Source organism: Pinus tabuliformis, chromosome 7, assembly GCF_031772625.1.
Source record: "Pinus tabuliformis cultivar Carrire ecotype Pingquan chromosome 7, CPIR1, whole genome shotgun sequence".
NCBI classification, from domain to species: domain Eukaryota; kingdom Viridiplantae; phylum Streptophyta; class Pinopsida; order Pinales; family Pinaceae; genus Pinus; species Pinus tabuliformis.
This window is the reverse complement of record NC_142293.1, coordinates 803,815,934-803,830,872: the sequence shown is the minus strand read 5'-3', so window position 1 is coordinate 803,830,872 and position 14,939 is coordinate 803,815,934.

Here is a 14,939-nt window from a genome sequence, read left to right as displayed (position 1 = left end):
TTATCTTCTCCTTATGTAAATATGAATTGTAGGAGGCACAACAATTATGTGATGTAAGTTGTAGAAAGGCCACGATGCCTTTGTAATGTGAGTTGCAAGAAAGACATAATATCTAATTGATGCGAGTTGCAGGAAGAAACTAATATCTTGGTGATGCAAGCTACAAGAAAACATTAATATCTCTATATAATGTGAGCTACACAAAGGCCATCATTCTTGTAAAGTATAATCTATCTATCTCTGTCAGACAAAACATCTAAAGGACAAGAAAGAGGCAGATTGGGTAACTATTTTGTGTACAAAACATAGTAAAGTTTGGAGGGTTGAATTGGCACTTGGAACTTTGGTTAGTTTGACTTGGATTTCTCTTATTGATGAAGAATCTATATGGAAAGGATTGAAGGGTTTTCCCCCTTGTGGGATTTTTCCTTGGCTTGGAGCCTAATTTTTGGTGTCTCTTGTCTCTTGTGCATTATGTTCTCTATATTTTTGCTAATGTGTAATTGCTTAATGACTTAATTAAACAAATAAATACTAGGAGAAAAATTCATATCAGTCACAAGTAATTACCACGATAAAGAAATTATATCATTTATCTAAATTTCAATAGGGATTAACTGAGGACATTTTCCATGACCTGTGCTAGCTTTGTACCTCTTGGCAAGTTAAAATCATCATGAACCAACTAATAGGTCACGAAATTGGAAAGTGCTTGATAGGTATATCTCTCTTTCATTTTCTTACATCACCGTAATTTGTATAACATGACCCACTTGCCATGATGGTCGACGATGACCTCCACTCTAGTTGGGGGGGTGGGATTTTGCATCATACTATCATACGATACACCATGTTCCATGCCATCAATACCATTACTTTCCACATCACACTATTATTCTCAACATATGCATAACCACTCCAAATACCACCATCTATTACCTTTTGTCGCCATTACTCTGATCCGATCTCTCATAATTCATCCATGTATCCCATCTTACTTTCCAATTATGATGCTATGCATACTAATCATAACACCCTATTGTAACCAACCTTGGAAATTTTTGAAAACTTAACATTCTTCTCCCCAACAGTGATTTCATGTCCCATTTGTTGACACTTTAATAGCACCTATATCTACATAGAAGCCATGGAAGGACTTTTTGTGCATCATAATCTAGACTCAATTGATTCATTATATAATCACCCAAGAGTTTACGTGATTTTTCAAAATGCAAGGTGGTTGGTGTACTTTAATAGGTTGAGAGGATTTAACGAAGTTATTTCTCTTGAATTTTCACAAAAATTGACAGAACAAGACTTAATTATAGGACAAGTAGAAATCATAGTCACAGAGGAAGTAATTTCCAAAGTAGCAACTTTACCTCAAATGAGAATGTGTTGGTTTAGTAGGAAAACATCGATTCGAACATCATAGGCCAATTTTCTGGAAGAAGGAGAACAAATTAAGAATAAGGGAAAAGGTGTAGATATAACTTCACTACCACATACATGGGAGGACATAGCAAACTTCCCTCAGAAGTATATTACTTGTGAAGGCCGGTTCAGAATAGTCTTCAACTACCACTTCCAACTATTGGCCCATCTTCACTATGGGAAATTGATCAATATGACATACTTTTTGTCAGAATCATTGAAGCATATGGCCAATGTTGTTTGGTAGGCCAAGCATCCAAAAACCTGTGTAACAAATCATGGGTTGATTAAGCTCATCATAATAGATGCATTGGAAGAACAAGGGAGAACATGGATAGGATTGGTGCTCTTTGCCACGGGGTTGGCTCGAGAATAATTTGGGAGTGACTCAAAAGAACAAAGTGAGGATATTGGAATGGAAGAGGCAACATTGAGCAAAAGGGATGATACTGAAAATTCTCTTGTTGATACATCTGCTAGAGACTCTCATGTTGACAACTTCATTGAGGGCCTCCATGTTTATACACTGGTTGATATAACCAATGAATAGTTGGAAAGCTTGTAATTTGAAGTTCTCCCTATTATAGAAGAACCTCCTTTGAAAACAAGAACCAAGAAAAGATCCTTAAAAAAGCTTGTGGTGGCATATTTCCAAAAATAAGGGTTAGGACTTTTATAACAACATCACCATCTCAATCATCTAAAATTCCAGTTGATATAGAGGAGCTGAAGGAATAACCCATCAAGGAGAGAGAAGCAAATCAAGCAAAAAAATGTGAATTGTCCTCTGCCTCAGCAAGTTGATAGTTTAAAGAAAGAAAATGTTAATTAAGAAAATAACTTGCAATATTAATAAAGAAAACTCAGATCAAGGAACCCTCAAGATTAGAAACCATAATTGAATATGTTGAAATGAGGAATGTGTCTTCCCCCCACTCCAAAGTTAAAGGGGCTAAAAAATTGTTGCATGAAGTTTGTGGGGAAATTTTTAGTGAGGTTGGGTATGCATGTGATGATATATATAACCCAAAATTTTTCTTGATGGGAATACAAAGATAACTTGAAGGAGAAGATATGAAATTATAGTTTGGCACACAATAACCTACCAACAATGTTGCCATCACACAAGAACTAGTAGTTGAGGTAAAGCAACCTATGGAGAACCAATAGGATGGGACACAAGAACCTTCCAATGATTCTATTATCACACAAGAACTAGCAATAGAGGGAAATCAAGCTATGGAAAATTAATTTGTTGGTACACAAGAACCTGTCAATGATGTTTTTGTAATACGAGAACTATTAGCTGAGGAAATAAAACTTGAAGACGAAAAGAAGAAAGAGACCCATGAGAATTCACAAAAATATATTGTTGACATTGTTGTAACAACAATTGAGATAGTACACCCAAAATTGAGAAATATTATAATTTTGACATAGAATTTTATTTGCAAAATTAAGTAAATGGAGACAATTAGCTCTATCACTACAGAAAAGAGTAGTACCACTAGGTGAACATAAGAAAATCATTCACAATATTAAGGAGGCTTTGGTAGAAGAGATAATGTTCCATAGGCTTAGATGGGACAAAGTGAATGAGGAAAGGAAGAAGCATTGGAAACAAATGCGGGAATTAGGAGATACAAGAGGAAAAGGAACAAATGTACAATCTTGTACATGACTTATTGAGTTGTAGAAAGCCTACCCCTTCCTACCCCTTATTTCTTCATGATAAATTCATTATTTTTCGGTAAGCAACGATTCAATAGAAAATGCCATATAAGATAACCACTATCATGACTTTTCTGGATAGTTTCAAACAAAGTAAATTTGCAGAAAAACATTTTTTTAGAATTGTACCTACATGAGTTTATTTGTTATGGAAATAAGAGTTTTAATCTCTCACCCTATGTGGGGGACATCTAGCTAAGGGAATTCACTTTATTTGTTCAAAATCAGATAAAGTGGAAATTGGCCTATGAGGTTGTAACAACAAGCCAAGAAAATAAGATGTTGTGGATCCGAGAGGAAACCGGTCTTGTTACAACAGTGGTTAGAACTTATGGAAATTACTGTGTGAGGTAGCAAATTATGGAAATTAGTGTGCGAGGTAGCAAATTATGGAAATTAGTGTGCGAGGGTGCATTGGTAGGTAGAAAATTAAGGGACCAATGTATATCAAGTGTATCAGACATTGTGGGCCCAGTTGGCTTGGATTCAAGTTTTTATTTCTCTTATTTGGATTCCATTGCCTAAGTATCAACATTATTTTCAATTGAAGCATGGGGAGATAGAGATGTGGTGGTTGGATATGATTACTTCTAAGGGGTTTAGGGCTCTCATTAAGGATCCAACGATGACTTATAATTTCACTGAGTTACACTCACAACATGCATTAAAGATCGATTGATGGGTCTACATGAGGACATGCAATTGCTTCATTTGGGTGGAGATGTTGAGTCCAAGAATTATCATCCTTTTCACCACTTTTTTCCTTACATTTTGACCATTTTTCCTTCGTAGCCGCATCCTTTTATTTACCTGATTATCTTTTTGACTAAGGAATGCCACGTTCTCATGTCACTCTAACTTATGTAGTTTTTCTTGCATTTGATGGAGGGATAATTGTTTTGGGCATCTTTACTGAAAAAATGATAAATAATAATGTTTATAGGATGACCCAACTAGTTAGGACATTGTTACTCCCTTTTTCTAGATGATAAAATGTTTTTTTCCAAGATTATGTGATGTTATTACAACAGACCAATAGCTCTGTTGTTATTCTGATGTTGGTACTCTATTTTGTGTTGACACAATTCTTGGTATTATTTTTGGGATTGATGTGTATGCTCTAATTTAGTGGGGTCAACCAAGACCAATGTGCCAGTGGGATTGGATTCTCTTGATAAGGCCACAACAATTATGATTTCCAGTATTTTAACTACTCGCTAGAATGAGGCACCCATTATGGCATCATCTTTATTTGTAGATAATTTGTTGTAACTTGTTTCAAGAAAAGTCATTTAGTTATTATTATTTGAACAGCCTGAGAATAAAAAATTCGCATGGTTGTTCATGATTCAAATACCAAGATTTATAGAAGAGGTCAACCTATAAGAACGGATCTCTCTACCCCATGCACGGGGATGGCACCATTGTTTTTAGACGGTGCATCTTTGTATTTTATTTTCAAAGCTATTGCAATATTCTGAGAGTTCGTGGTTCATTTATGATCTGTTGTACTAGATTGTGAGTTGTAATTTTACTAGCTCCCTAATAAGGAGGAAGGACCTTATTCTGTAGCATGGATCACTATGTTTATAGAGGTAGTGTAGTTACTTTAATTAATTCACTTGTAGGCTATGGTGTTTCAAGTCCTACTATTTTAGTTTAGTACTATGGCATATTTCTTGCATAATATATTGTTATTACTACGTGGTTGAGTTACCTGGTAGAATACTTGAATAGAGGCTTCTTGTATGCCATCATAACTATTACTAGATAAATCCTTATCAATTATGTGTTGCTACTGTTGTTAAATTACTGCTACATATTTACAATTTATTATCGTTACAAAATATTAGTTAGTTGTTGTCACAAGCTGATACAGTTTATTATGTAGTTTATTAGTTAATTTTATTTTGATTACTAGCATAAAGACTGATGATTGTGTGTGGTTGTGGTTAGATGATTTTATGCAAGTGAGAAATCAATTTCAAAGAGTGTTACTTATTTTTCTGCAAGAGTGATCCTAGAATAGATTAATGCTCATTTATTTATGCAAATGTGGTTTCCATTTCCAGAGTTGTGTGCAAAGAATCATTGTTCATGCAAGTGTGGGTTTGACAATGAGATATTTATTTGAATTAATTCAATTCTTGAAAGTTTAATAGTTACATTCACCTTGGGTTTTGACCGAGGGCCAAGTTCTTGTAGTAGGAAAGCTTAGCAATAATTATGAACTAGTCAATGTCAGTCGATAACTATTGCATGCATATGTTGTGCATGATAACCTTGAAATAAACAAACTTATCCTACTTGATAATTTATGTATGAGTGAATAAATTTTTTTATTAAGACAATTAATTTTCCCAACACCTTCCCTCAACCATTCACTCTCTTATTGTATTAACTTATTCTATAATCTCTTTCTTGTTACTTTTGGGTATCTAATGTTGCTTCTTCTCTTCCCTTTGATATTGAATTCTTCCTATTTGTTATATCCTTTACTATCATTTGTTGGACTCTAAGTTTCTTGTCGATAGATTATGGGTATGTTATCTAGTTGCTCAAAACTATTGTCATTGTAGCGACATATTAAATTATTATATCTACTTGTTATTTGACTTTTTCAATTGAAGCAACCTCCTACTAGATGATAGTGCATGCTTCATAAAGTTGTGTTTTATTACTATGTTGTTTCAATTACTCGACTTCTTGTTCCATTTGCAAATTAAGATCGACTAGTTTCTACACCAAGGATTGCATGCCCTCTAGCTGATCTTCTATTGTTGTAGAGGTTTGGATGTGTAATTTAACTTGAGTGACCCGTAAACATTTTTGCTAGAGAGGTTATTCTTTGTTTTCCCTATTCATGGATCACTTCCACCTAGTGGAAGTTTCTTGAGAAACGTCAGTAAGTAATTTGAATATATGAGCATATGATACCTTATTCAGGTTGATTTGAGTATCCAGGATCAAAGTAAAATCTATCTGTGTTTCCAAAGTGATATTCAACTTTTTGTCCTTTTTTCTTTGGAGTTTCTCCTTAACTTTCTTTTCACCAACTTTGATTGTTGTTGCTCCTTTTAACCATACTATTGTTATACATTTTATTGTGGATGTGATTGAGTCAGTGGTTGTGTTTTCTCTAATTTTTGTGGAGGCTTAGTTGGTTGAGGATTTTGATTACTTTTTTATTACTATGTCATCTATCTGTCATGTTATCCAGGTTCTAAACATGACATTATATGGAGGAGACTCATTCGGAATATAAAATTGAGTTATCTCTAAATTAAATTGTACTTTGACCTACACTTTTGATTCAACATTTTTCTCTTCCTCTACCTAGGAAGATAGAGGTGGAGAAAATTCCCATGTAAGGTAAATTTGGACCGACTTTGGTTTCTTGGTCCTTGGATTCTTTATATTTGATGCTTTACTAGTACCACCCATTATAGTGGTTTGACGAGTACTCTGCTCTTGTTGGGCATGTCTTTACCCCATTTCTTACTCCTAAATCATCCTTTATTTATTTGTATATATGAAAATAGTTTTTGCATTAACAAAAGCCTCCAAGATTTAAGGTCCAACTAAGGATTCCATCATCATCTCCTTTGCTTTTGTTTATCCTGTAGTCGACTTCGCCTTTCTTGATGTTTCTTCTAGCACCTCATATGTTATCTTATCCAATTTTTATTTTATTTGGGGTCATCCAAAGAGATTTTTTGAAGTGCTTGTTCTCAATTCATTCCATATTCCTCCTCTCAGGCTTACCGTGGGGTCTACTCAATTGGCTTATTTTGTGCTTGGTTTTAACTTGGTGATGCTACTAGAAGTGTGGGGTCAACTTTGAATGGTTGAGTATATAACTCTACTTCCCCATCATCATCTAATTCTCCATCAGTTAGTGGGGTTATTAGCTCTTTAGTTGGATGGAGAACCCCTTCTTGTATATCAATTGTGGTATTTGACTATTGGCTCAACACTTAAAAAATGGCCAATGTAGTTAGTTGATACACTAACTCCTTAGGTTGCACCTAGTCGTTTTTCATGTACCAAACTTTGAGTCGTGTCAAGATTCAGTTAAATATGAGACCAAGAAGTTAGGGTCATATGTATGTGTTGTATGAATCTCCATTTGTGGGAGACATTTTTAAGGTTTTCACCCAGTTTCTCAAAATTTCTTTTGGAAGTAGGGATTCCATCTTTCCCAACCAATTTGTACAAAATTGTTGGTGCACTAAGATGTCTTTTTACATGAAATCTTAATTCCTACGTTAATCGTCAACCCAAGGTAAGTCTTTTTATCTCAAGAGTGTTGTCACTATATATGCAGTGAATTTAGAGGTTATCTAATGATAAATCGTTGCAATCACTAAGAACTATTTCTTCAACTCACTCCAAACAATTCTGAAAGAAATAACTATGGAGGAAATAACTCTTGAAATAAATCTTAACACACTCTCCAACTCTGTTTAACTTATTCCGAAATCAAATGAATCTGAATGTAAGTACAAAGAATCACGCTCAACAATCTTCAAATAGAATTAGGACTAACTCACTCAATCAAGAAAGAGAACTATAACAATTGAACAGCAATGATAATCTATAACAAATCCGAATTGAACAACAAATCCTAATTGAACGGAAGATCCTAATTGAACAGCAAATCTCAATTGAATGACAACTGATAATTGAACAGCAAGCGAGCATATAATGATAAATGATATCTAAACAACAAATGATTTATATAAGAAAATTATGGAAATCAATTAATGCTATCTCTAAGATCTATGATAACATAACTCAGAATGAACAACAATCTACTACTGAAACTAACATAACCAATCCAATCAAAGTGTTACTCAGATATATCACACAGCTAAGTCTGAATCTAAATGAACAGCAATATGAATCGGAATCGTCAATCTTCACAAATAAGTGAAATGATATTAACTTAACATTAACAATCAGTAATGACTAAATAGAAAAGATTATAACACAAGAAAGCAGTATAACTTCTCTTGACTGGGCCTAGAGTCACCAGAAGTCTCTGCTAAGAAATACTCAGAATATAAGTATGGATCAAACACAGTCTTTCTTCATTAAAATAAGAAACACGGTTACAACATCACTGAGATAAGAGTATTATATATCTCAAAAGAATAATTACAAGTTATGAAATTCTAAACTCTGTGCAATTTTGGCTTCCAGCCTTATATATTACATTTAGAAAATAAATAAATAAAAGTGAATCCTCAGGATCAAGGGATCCTGAGGATTGATCCTAAGGATTTCGCTATGCATAATCCGATTCTGTCATGGAATAGCATCAGTCTGCCTAGTCTCTCGCTGCCTTTCCTGCCTCAGGCGTTGTATTTTTCCTTTTATGACATGATGTTGCTCTGTCAATTGAACAACTATTGTTCAATCCGCTTCTTCTGCATATAAAGATAGCAAAAAACCAGTTTCTCGTGCTAGATTTATCTAATTTGTTACCAAGTGCTTTTACCCAACTTTAGTTGTTATTTCCTTTACTTTGATCCATAAACAAAGATAATCATTTGATGGTAAATGTTGATTAAAGCTATTTACGAAGTGAAAACATATCCTTTTCCTGACCCAACATACTCCCCAGCTTACCTTGTTGCATGTCCTCATGCAATTAAATAGTTGATGTGTAGCTAAGATAGGGAATAGGTAGGATATACCTCCTCCTTATAATTTCTAAAGCCATTTTTCTTCTTTAGTATAGCAAAAGCCTGGGTAACGTCTTGATCATTCAAGGTGTAGTCACAGCGATACTTCTCTGGAGGATACCATATGATTGGAGTCATATACCAACATCCTATCCATTCAGGCCCCATGGTTAAGACCATGTTACTGTACTTGTATAAATGAGAGGAGGCGGCTTTAAAGTTTCAATATCCAAATGGTTCTCGATTTTTAATTGTAATGCTGGAGACCTCCCACCTTTGTCTAGCTACAGACAAGGATTCGTCCTTAATCTCTTGGAACTATTCCTTTCCAGCTTGTACAATATCCATGTGAAATGGCCCCAATTGGCCCACATCACCATCCCACTTCATCAATTTCTTATGTCTGACCGAGAGGTGCAGGGGTTTGGTTGGTTCCCCTCTCACCCATATGTCGATTCCTTCTTCACGCTTCCTAAAATTATTATGAGCCTTAGCCACTTGAGTTGATTAGTGGCAAAAGAGAGAAATGTCTGGAGTTGTATATCCCCTATAAAGGGGCCAGGGTTGTTGTCTCTGTCATCTTCCAGAAAGAAATTATGCATATAAACTTCACTTGCTCGTTCTTTTCTCTAAAGCACTTGACAAAATCCGGGGTAGTCTTGATTTCCACAGACTTCCTAGCCTTAACAGCTTTGACTTTCAGTAGGAGGTATATCTCCCAGAGGAATAAGGCATAATTTGTAGTAGGAGCTCTGGATGACAGGGTGTCTGAATAAAGAGTGTAGATAGTTTCCAACTACTCTTTAGCCTTTTGTAATTTTTCTTGTTCTTTCTCAACCTTTTTCTGTTAAGCCTTGTACTAATAAAAGGTCTCATCCTCAGTCACTGTAAGTGCCTCAAACTTTTTATTTAACTCTTGATGTATCCGTAGGGGCACTACCGCCTCCTTGTGCTAGGCTAATTCCTGTTGAACCTTCAGTAGTTCATTCTACAGTTTGCTAATAAATGCCTCCCTTGCTAGGGGAATATAAGCAGGTGTCTCCTATGTTTGGGTTTCTCCATCCTGGGTCTCCATGGGATCGGTCTGAACAATAGCTCCAACTGCCTCTTGTATCATGCAATGATCAACTTGAATGTCCTCTTCAACGTCTATTTCAATAGCAGCATTCACGGTACGATAGCCCCGTTTGGGTCTCCTGTGAGAAAACACAGGGGTCTTCAGTCAACATTTCAGTGTCTTCTACAAGACATGGCTTTGTTTGAGTTTCCTTTGGACAGGCCAAAATATCATCATTTTAGGTTTCAGCATCCTTTCCAGAAAAATGTTTTGTTTGTGTGCCTGTGGTTTCTTTTTCTACTTTCAAATTCCTGGCTCTAATGGCTTCTTTTAACCACTGCCTTAGCTGCCTAGTTATTTGCTTTTGTTTTCTATACTTCTTAATAATTTTTGTAAGCCTGACCTTGTAGGACTTCTTTATTATGGGACTTCCAACTGGCGGTGGGTTGACTGCATTGTCCTCTGGTTCCTATACAGGTGGTATTGTGTCATCATCAGGGAGGGTTCCAATTGGAACTGTATCTCCCAATGGAGCTTCACCTTCTAGCTCCTCTTTTTCATCGATTTCTCTTTTAGGAGATCCCAATACAATGGTGTCTCATGAACAATTGTCATTCTCCAGGTTTTCTTATAGGTAGGCCTCATCCTCAGGGGACTTAGAAAGAATAGTATTTCCTGGTTGATTTACATCTCCCATGGTTTCATCTACAGAATCTTCTTCAGCTGGGGGGTCCACTAGATCGGTATCTGTTGTCTGATTTTCTTCTCTAATGACTTCCTCTTCATGGACCTTGGCTTCAAGGGGCTTTCCCACAGAAGGGATTGGTTACCTCTGTTCCTCCACAGTATCAGTAAATGGCAGGGTTTTCTCATGACCAGGGCTATCAGCAGAGGAAAACTGGTTGGGGATAAAATTATATCTTCAACATTCTCGGATTGTTCTCTACCCTCGCCAAATATCCCCATGTTCTCCAATACCGTGGCTACTTCCTCTTCATAGTCTTTCAAAGGGGAATTTTGCGGACTTGGAGGTGGTGTGCAGGATGGTCCAACCTCGTTTGTTTGAATTGGATACGTTTCTAGGCTCTAACCTACACAGAGCGCCTATGTTTTGTTGGATTCAGGGGCATAGAGGAATTCTTTCTTTTTAGTGTCCTTCTCGGACCTAGGTTTCTTGGCCCTTGTTGTTCTATTGTTGTGTTTTCTAGAGGTGGGGCCAAAGTAGGATTTACAATATTGTCCTAGGTTAACTGTTACTGGGCCAGTCCATGTATGATAAACAATTTAATCAGTCCATGATAATTGATGATAGTACATGGGTCCCTAGCTTTCCTAACTCATCGAGCGACATCATGCAACAGAGGATTCAAATAAAACGACAAATTAACTGAAATTTTTTGTTTTAGGATGGCTAACAATTTGAGTTGGCGGGGTTTACCACATCCTGGTGACCATCGCATGTGGTATACTATTGCATGATGACTGCTAACTCCTGCCAAGGTTGTCTTAATGTTGAAGGGTGAATCCCTTTCCCTGTTCTAGCTAACTGCTCATCCGGGTTGTGGAACACTGCAACCGCATTATGTAGAAAGACATGGATTTCTGTCCATTTGGTTCCCTGAACCGGAAGTCCAGTGACTTCGGCTATGACCGCTTCAGAAACTGTTATCTCCCTACCTTTAACTATGGTGCTTCCATTCCCCAAGTTCTACAAGAATTCGAGTGTTATTTCTTTGTGAAATCCCTGCAATTTATTCAGATATTACAGCCATCCTGTGCGGTCGAGAATTGCCCAAGCCTAGTCCAATACCTTGAGTACTGAGGGCTCATTTTGGATAGCTCTTCCTCCCATGGTTGTTGTACTTGTGACTAGTTCACTTGTATGCAATTGTTTTACACTTCCGCAATTCAGAACAGCAGCAGAGAATGTTAAAGCAATTAACAGAGAAATGACGATGTTTTGAGAATTAATATCATATTTAGTTAAGTCATTTGTCCCGTCAACCACACTTAATGCCAAATCATGAGTCTGCATGCCAACCATAATGGTTTCCATCCTTTCCCCAATCAGAAATACTTGCTAATTATTATGCATTCATAATCATCATGCAGTCCTTACCTAGAAGTTAATTCAAATGATTATCACACAATTATCCATAATTGTCACTCATGCCATTCATACGCAGGCCATCCACCCTCTAACGAGAAAAGGGCGTCCATGTCCTTCAAGCATGTGAAAAGCAAGTGAAAGCATTGACAATTCATAAATGTCGGCAACCAATCCAAAAAAAAAATGGTGTGCTAATCGGTAAGGCAATTAAAGCAATACACGTCATCAGATGTGAAAAAGTTGAGAAAAAAAATTAAAACAGAGATTTTAATTCATTATGACAAAATATTTTCATCGTAAGCGGTATTAATAACAAAGGCATAATCGGCAGTATGTATTAATGATTGTCATAAAATGATTGGACAATTAAAATATGATGAATATATAACATAAGTTACCATGCAGTTCGGCTTGTAAGAGTGTTGTTCAAATGGGAAATTCCCTTTGGAAACAAATCCATAGGTGGTAATAGATAGAAATCATTTGGCAGTGTAAGATGATACTCCAATACCACAAGCAAAGCCGTTGTTGCCAGCAAGCGCTCATAGCCTCGACAAGGTTTCTTTTTAACCCCAAAAATGAGCCAGAGTCCTCCTTTTAGTGTATAAATGGTTCTTCTTTTCTTGTCATAAAGAGACCACTATGTTGGCATGGTGACCAGATGACCATAGTGCCATTCACCAGGATATAACAAGTGATCAGGTTGGCTCGTGATGAGACCCCCTGTCCTTCTGACAGTTTTAATCATCAAGAAGGTCATTACCTTGGTTTGGTGGCCAAATTGGAATGTCCCCCGTTACATCCTTATGAGCATGGTAGGCTGGCTCGAGATGAGATCCCCTATCCTCTTTAAGAGAATGTTTGATGCATTTTCATATTTCATTATTTCCATTTTTTCTTTTGAAATTTTTATTGTAACAAGAGGGAGGCTCATTTTCTCCTTAAGAGTCAGGGATGGTGTAAGAAGTAAAAATATGCCAATGAAGGTTTATACTCTTACCCCCATATCATCATATCAACGGGATTTATCCATTTGAAAGTATAAACATAAGCTAGCATGGTTTGAAAATAGTGAATCATTTTATGATGTGTCCAAAGAAGAGATGTTCAACCAGTCATTATAAATATACACCGTATCAGCTGTTGAATAAAGATAACCATCAAAAAGGCTTCGTAGGGCATAATGATATTATCATTAATGTTTTGGCTTATATTAGGCACAAATTCATTCAAATGGTGTTTATTCAAAACATAAAAGAAAAAGAAATATGGCACAATGATTAGCAATTAAAGAATTCACAGTTTGTCCTATTTAAAAAGACCAAAGGTGCGGTTCAATTGATTGAACAACAATCATTCAATTGACTGAACAGTAAAAATTAAAGAAAAACATACAAAAGTGTTGCTTAATCGATTGAACAATAGTTGTTCAATCATTTGAACAACAAAAATTAAAAGAAAACACACACAAAAGTGATGTTCAATCGATTGAACAACAATCATTCAATCGTTTGAACAACAAAAATCACAAAAATGTAAAAGTGTTGCTCAATCGATTGAATAGCAATTTGTTCAATCGTTTTGAATAGCAAAAATCGCAAAAATGTAAAAGTGTTTTTCAATCGATTGAACAAAAATTTGTTCAATCATTTTGAACAGCAAAAATTACAAAAAAATGTAAAAGTGTTGTTCACTCAATTGAACAACAATCGTTCAATCATTTGAACAGCAAAAATTAACATAAAAACACGCAAAATTGTCATTCAATTGATTGAATAGCAATCGTTCAATCGCTTGAACAACAAAAATCGCAAAAATGTAAAAGTGTTGTTCAATCGTTTGAACAGCAAAAATCGCAAAAATGTAAAAGTGTTTTTCAATTGATTGAACAACAATTTGTTCAATCGTTTGAAAAACAAAAATCAAAAGACACAAAAGTGTCGTTCAATTGATTGAACAGAAATAGTTCAATTGTTTGAATAGAAAAAATCGCGAAAATGTAAAAGTGTTGTTCAATTGATTGAACAGCAATTTGTTCAATCATTTTGAACAGCAAAAATCACAAAAAAATGTAAAAGTTTTGTTCACTCAATTGAACAACAATCGTAATCGTTTGAACAGAAAAAATTAAAAGAAAAACATGCAAAAGTGTTGTTTAATCTTTGAACAAAAAAAACGAAAAAGAGAAAGTGTTGTTCAATTGATTGAACAACATTTGTTCAATCGTTTGAACAATGAAAACCAAATATGTAATAGTGTTGTTCAATTGATTGAATAGCAAAAAATAAAAAAAATAAAAAAGTGTTGTTCAATCAATTGAACAACATTCATTCAATCATTTGAACAACGAAAATCGCAAAAAAAAAAAATGTAAAAGTGTTGTTCAATCGTTTGAACAACAAAAATTACAAACGTAAAAGTGTTGTTTAATCAATTGAACAACAACCATTCAATTGATTGAATAACACTTATCAAGCACTCAAAAAAAATCCTCATATTTACATGGTGATGCTTAATCTAAATTGCAATCAATCAAAGAGAATATATACATTATTTACAATTTAAAGAAATCTCAATTTTTTGAAAGAAAAGTTGTTGGGTCATCACTCCATGCAGCGAAGATTTGCATGGAGGGGTCCTCGCGTACCTTCTCACAAAAAGGCTCCTTGGTGAGCAGTTTGTGATAGAGACACGGTCAATGCCCTAAACGAATGGTCGGATCCATCAATGGTAGTCAAGGCAAGAGTACCATTGATATGCACTTCTTGAGCCTCATAAGGGCTGAACCATCTTGTTTGCAATTTGCCCAGAAAATCCTAGAATCTAGAGTCGTAAAGGAGTGCCCAATCCCCTTTTTGAAATTTTTTCCTCTTGATAAGGTTGTCGTGCCACTTTGCCCTTTGTTGTTGAATAATTG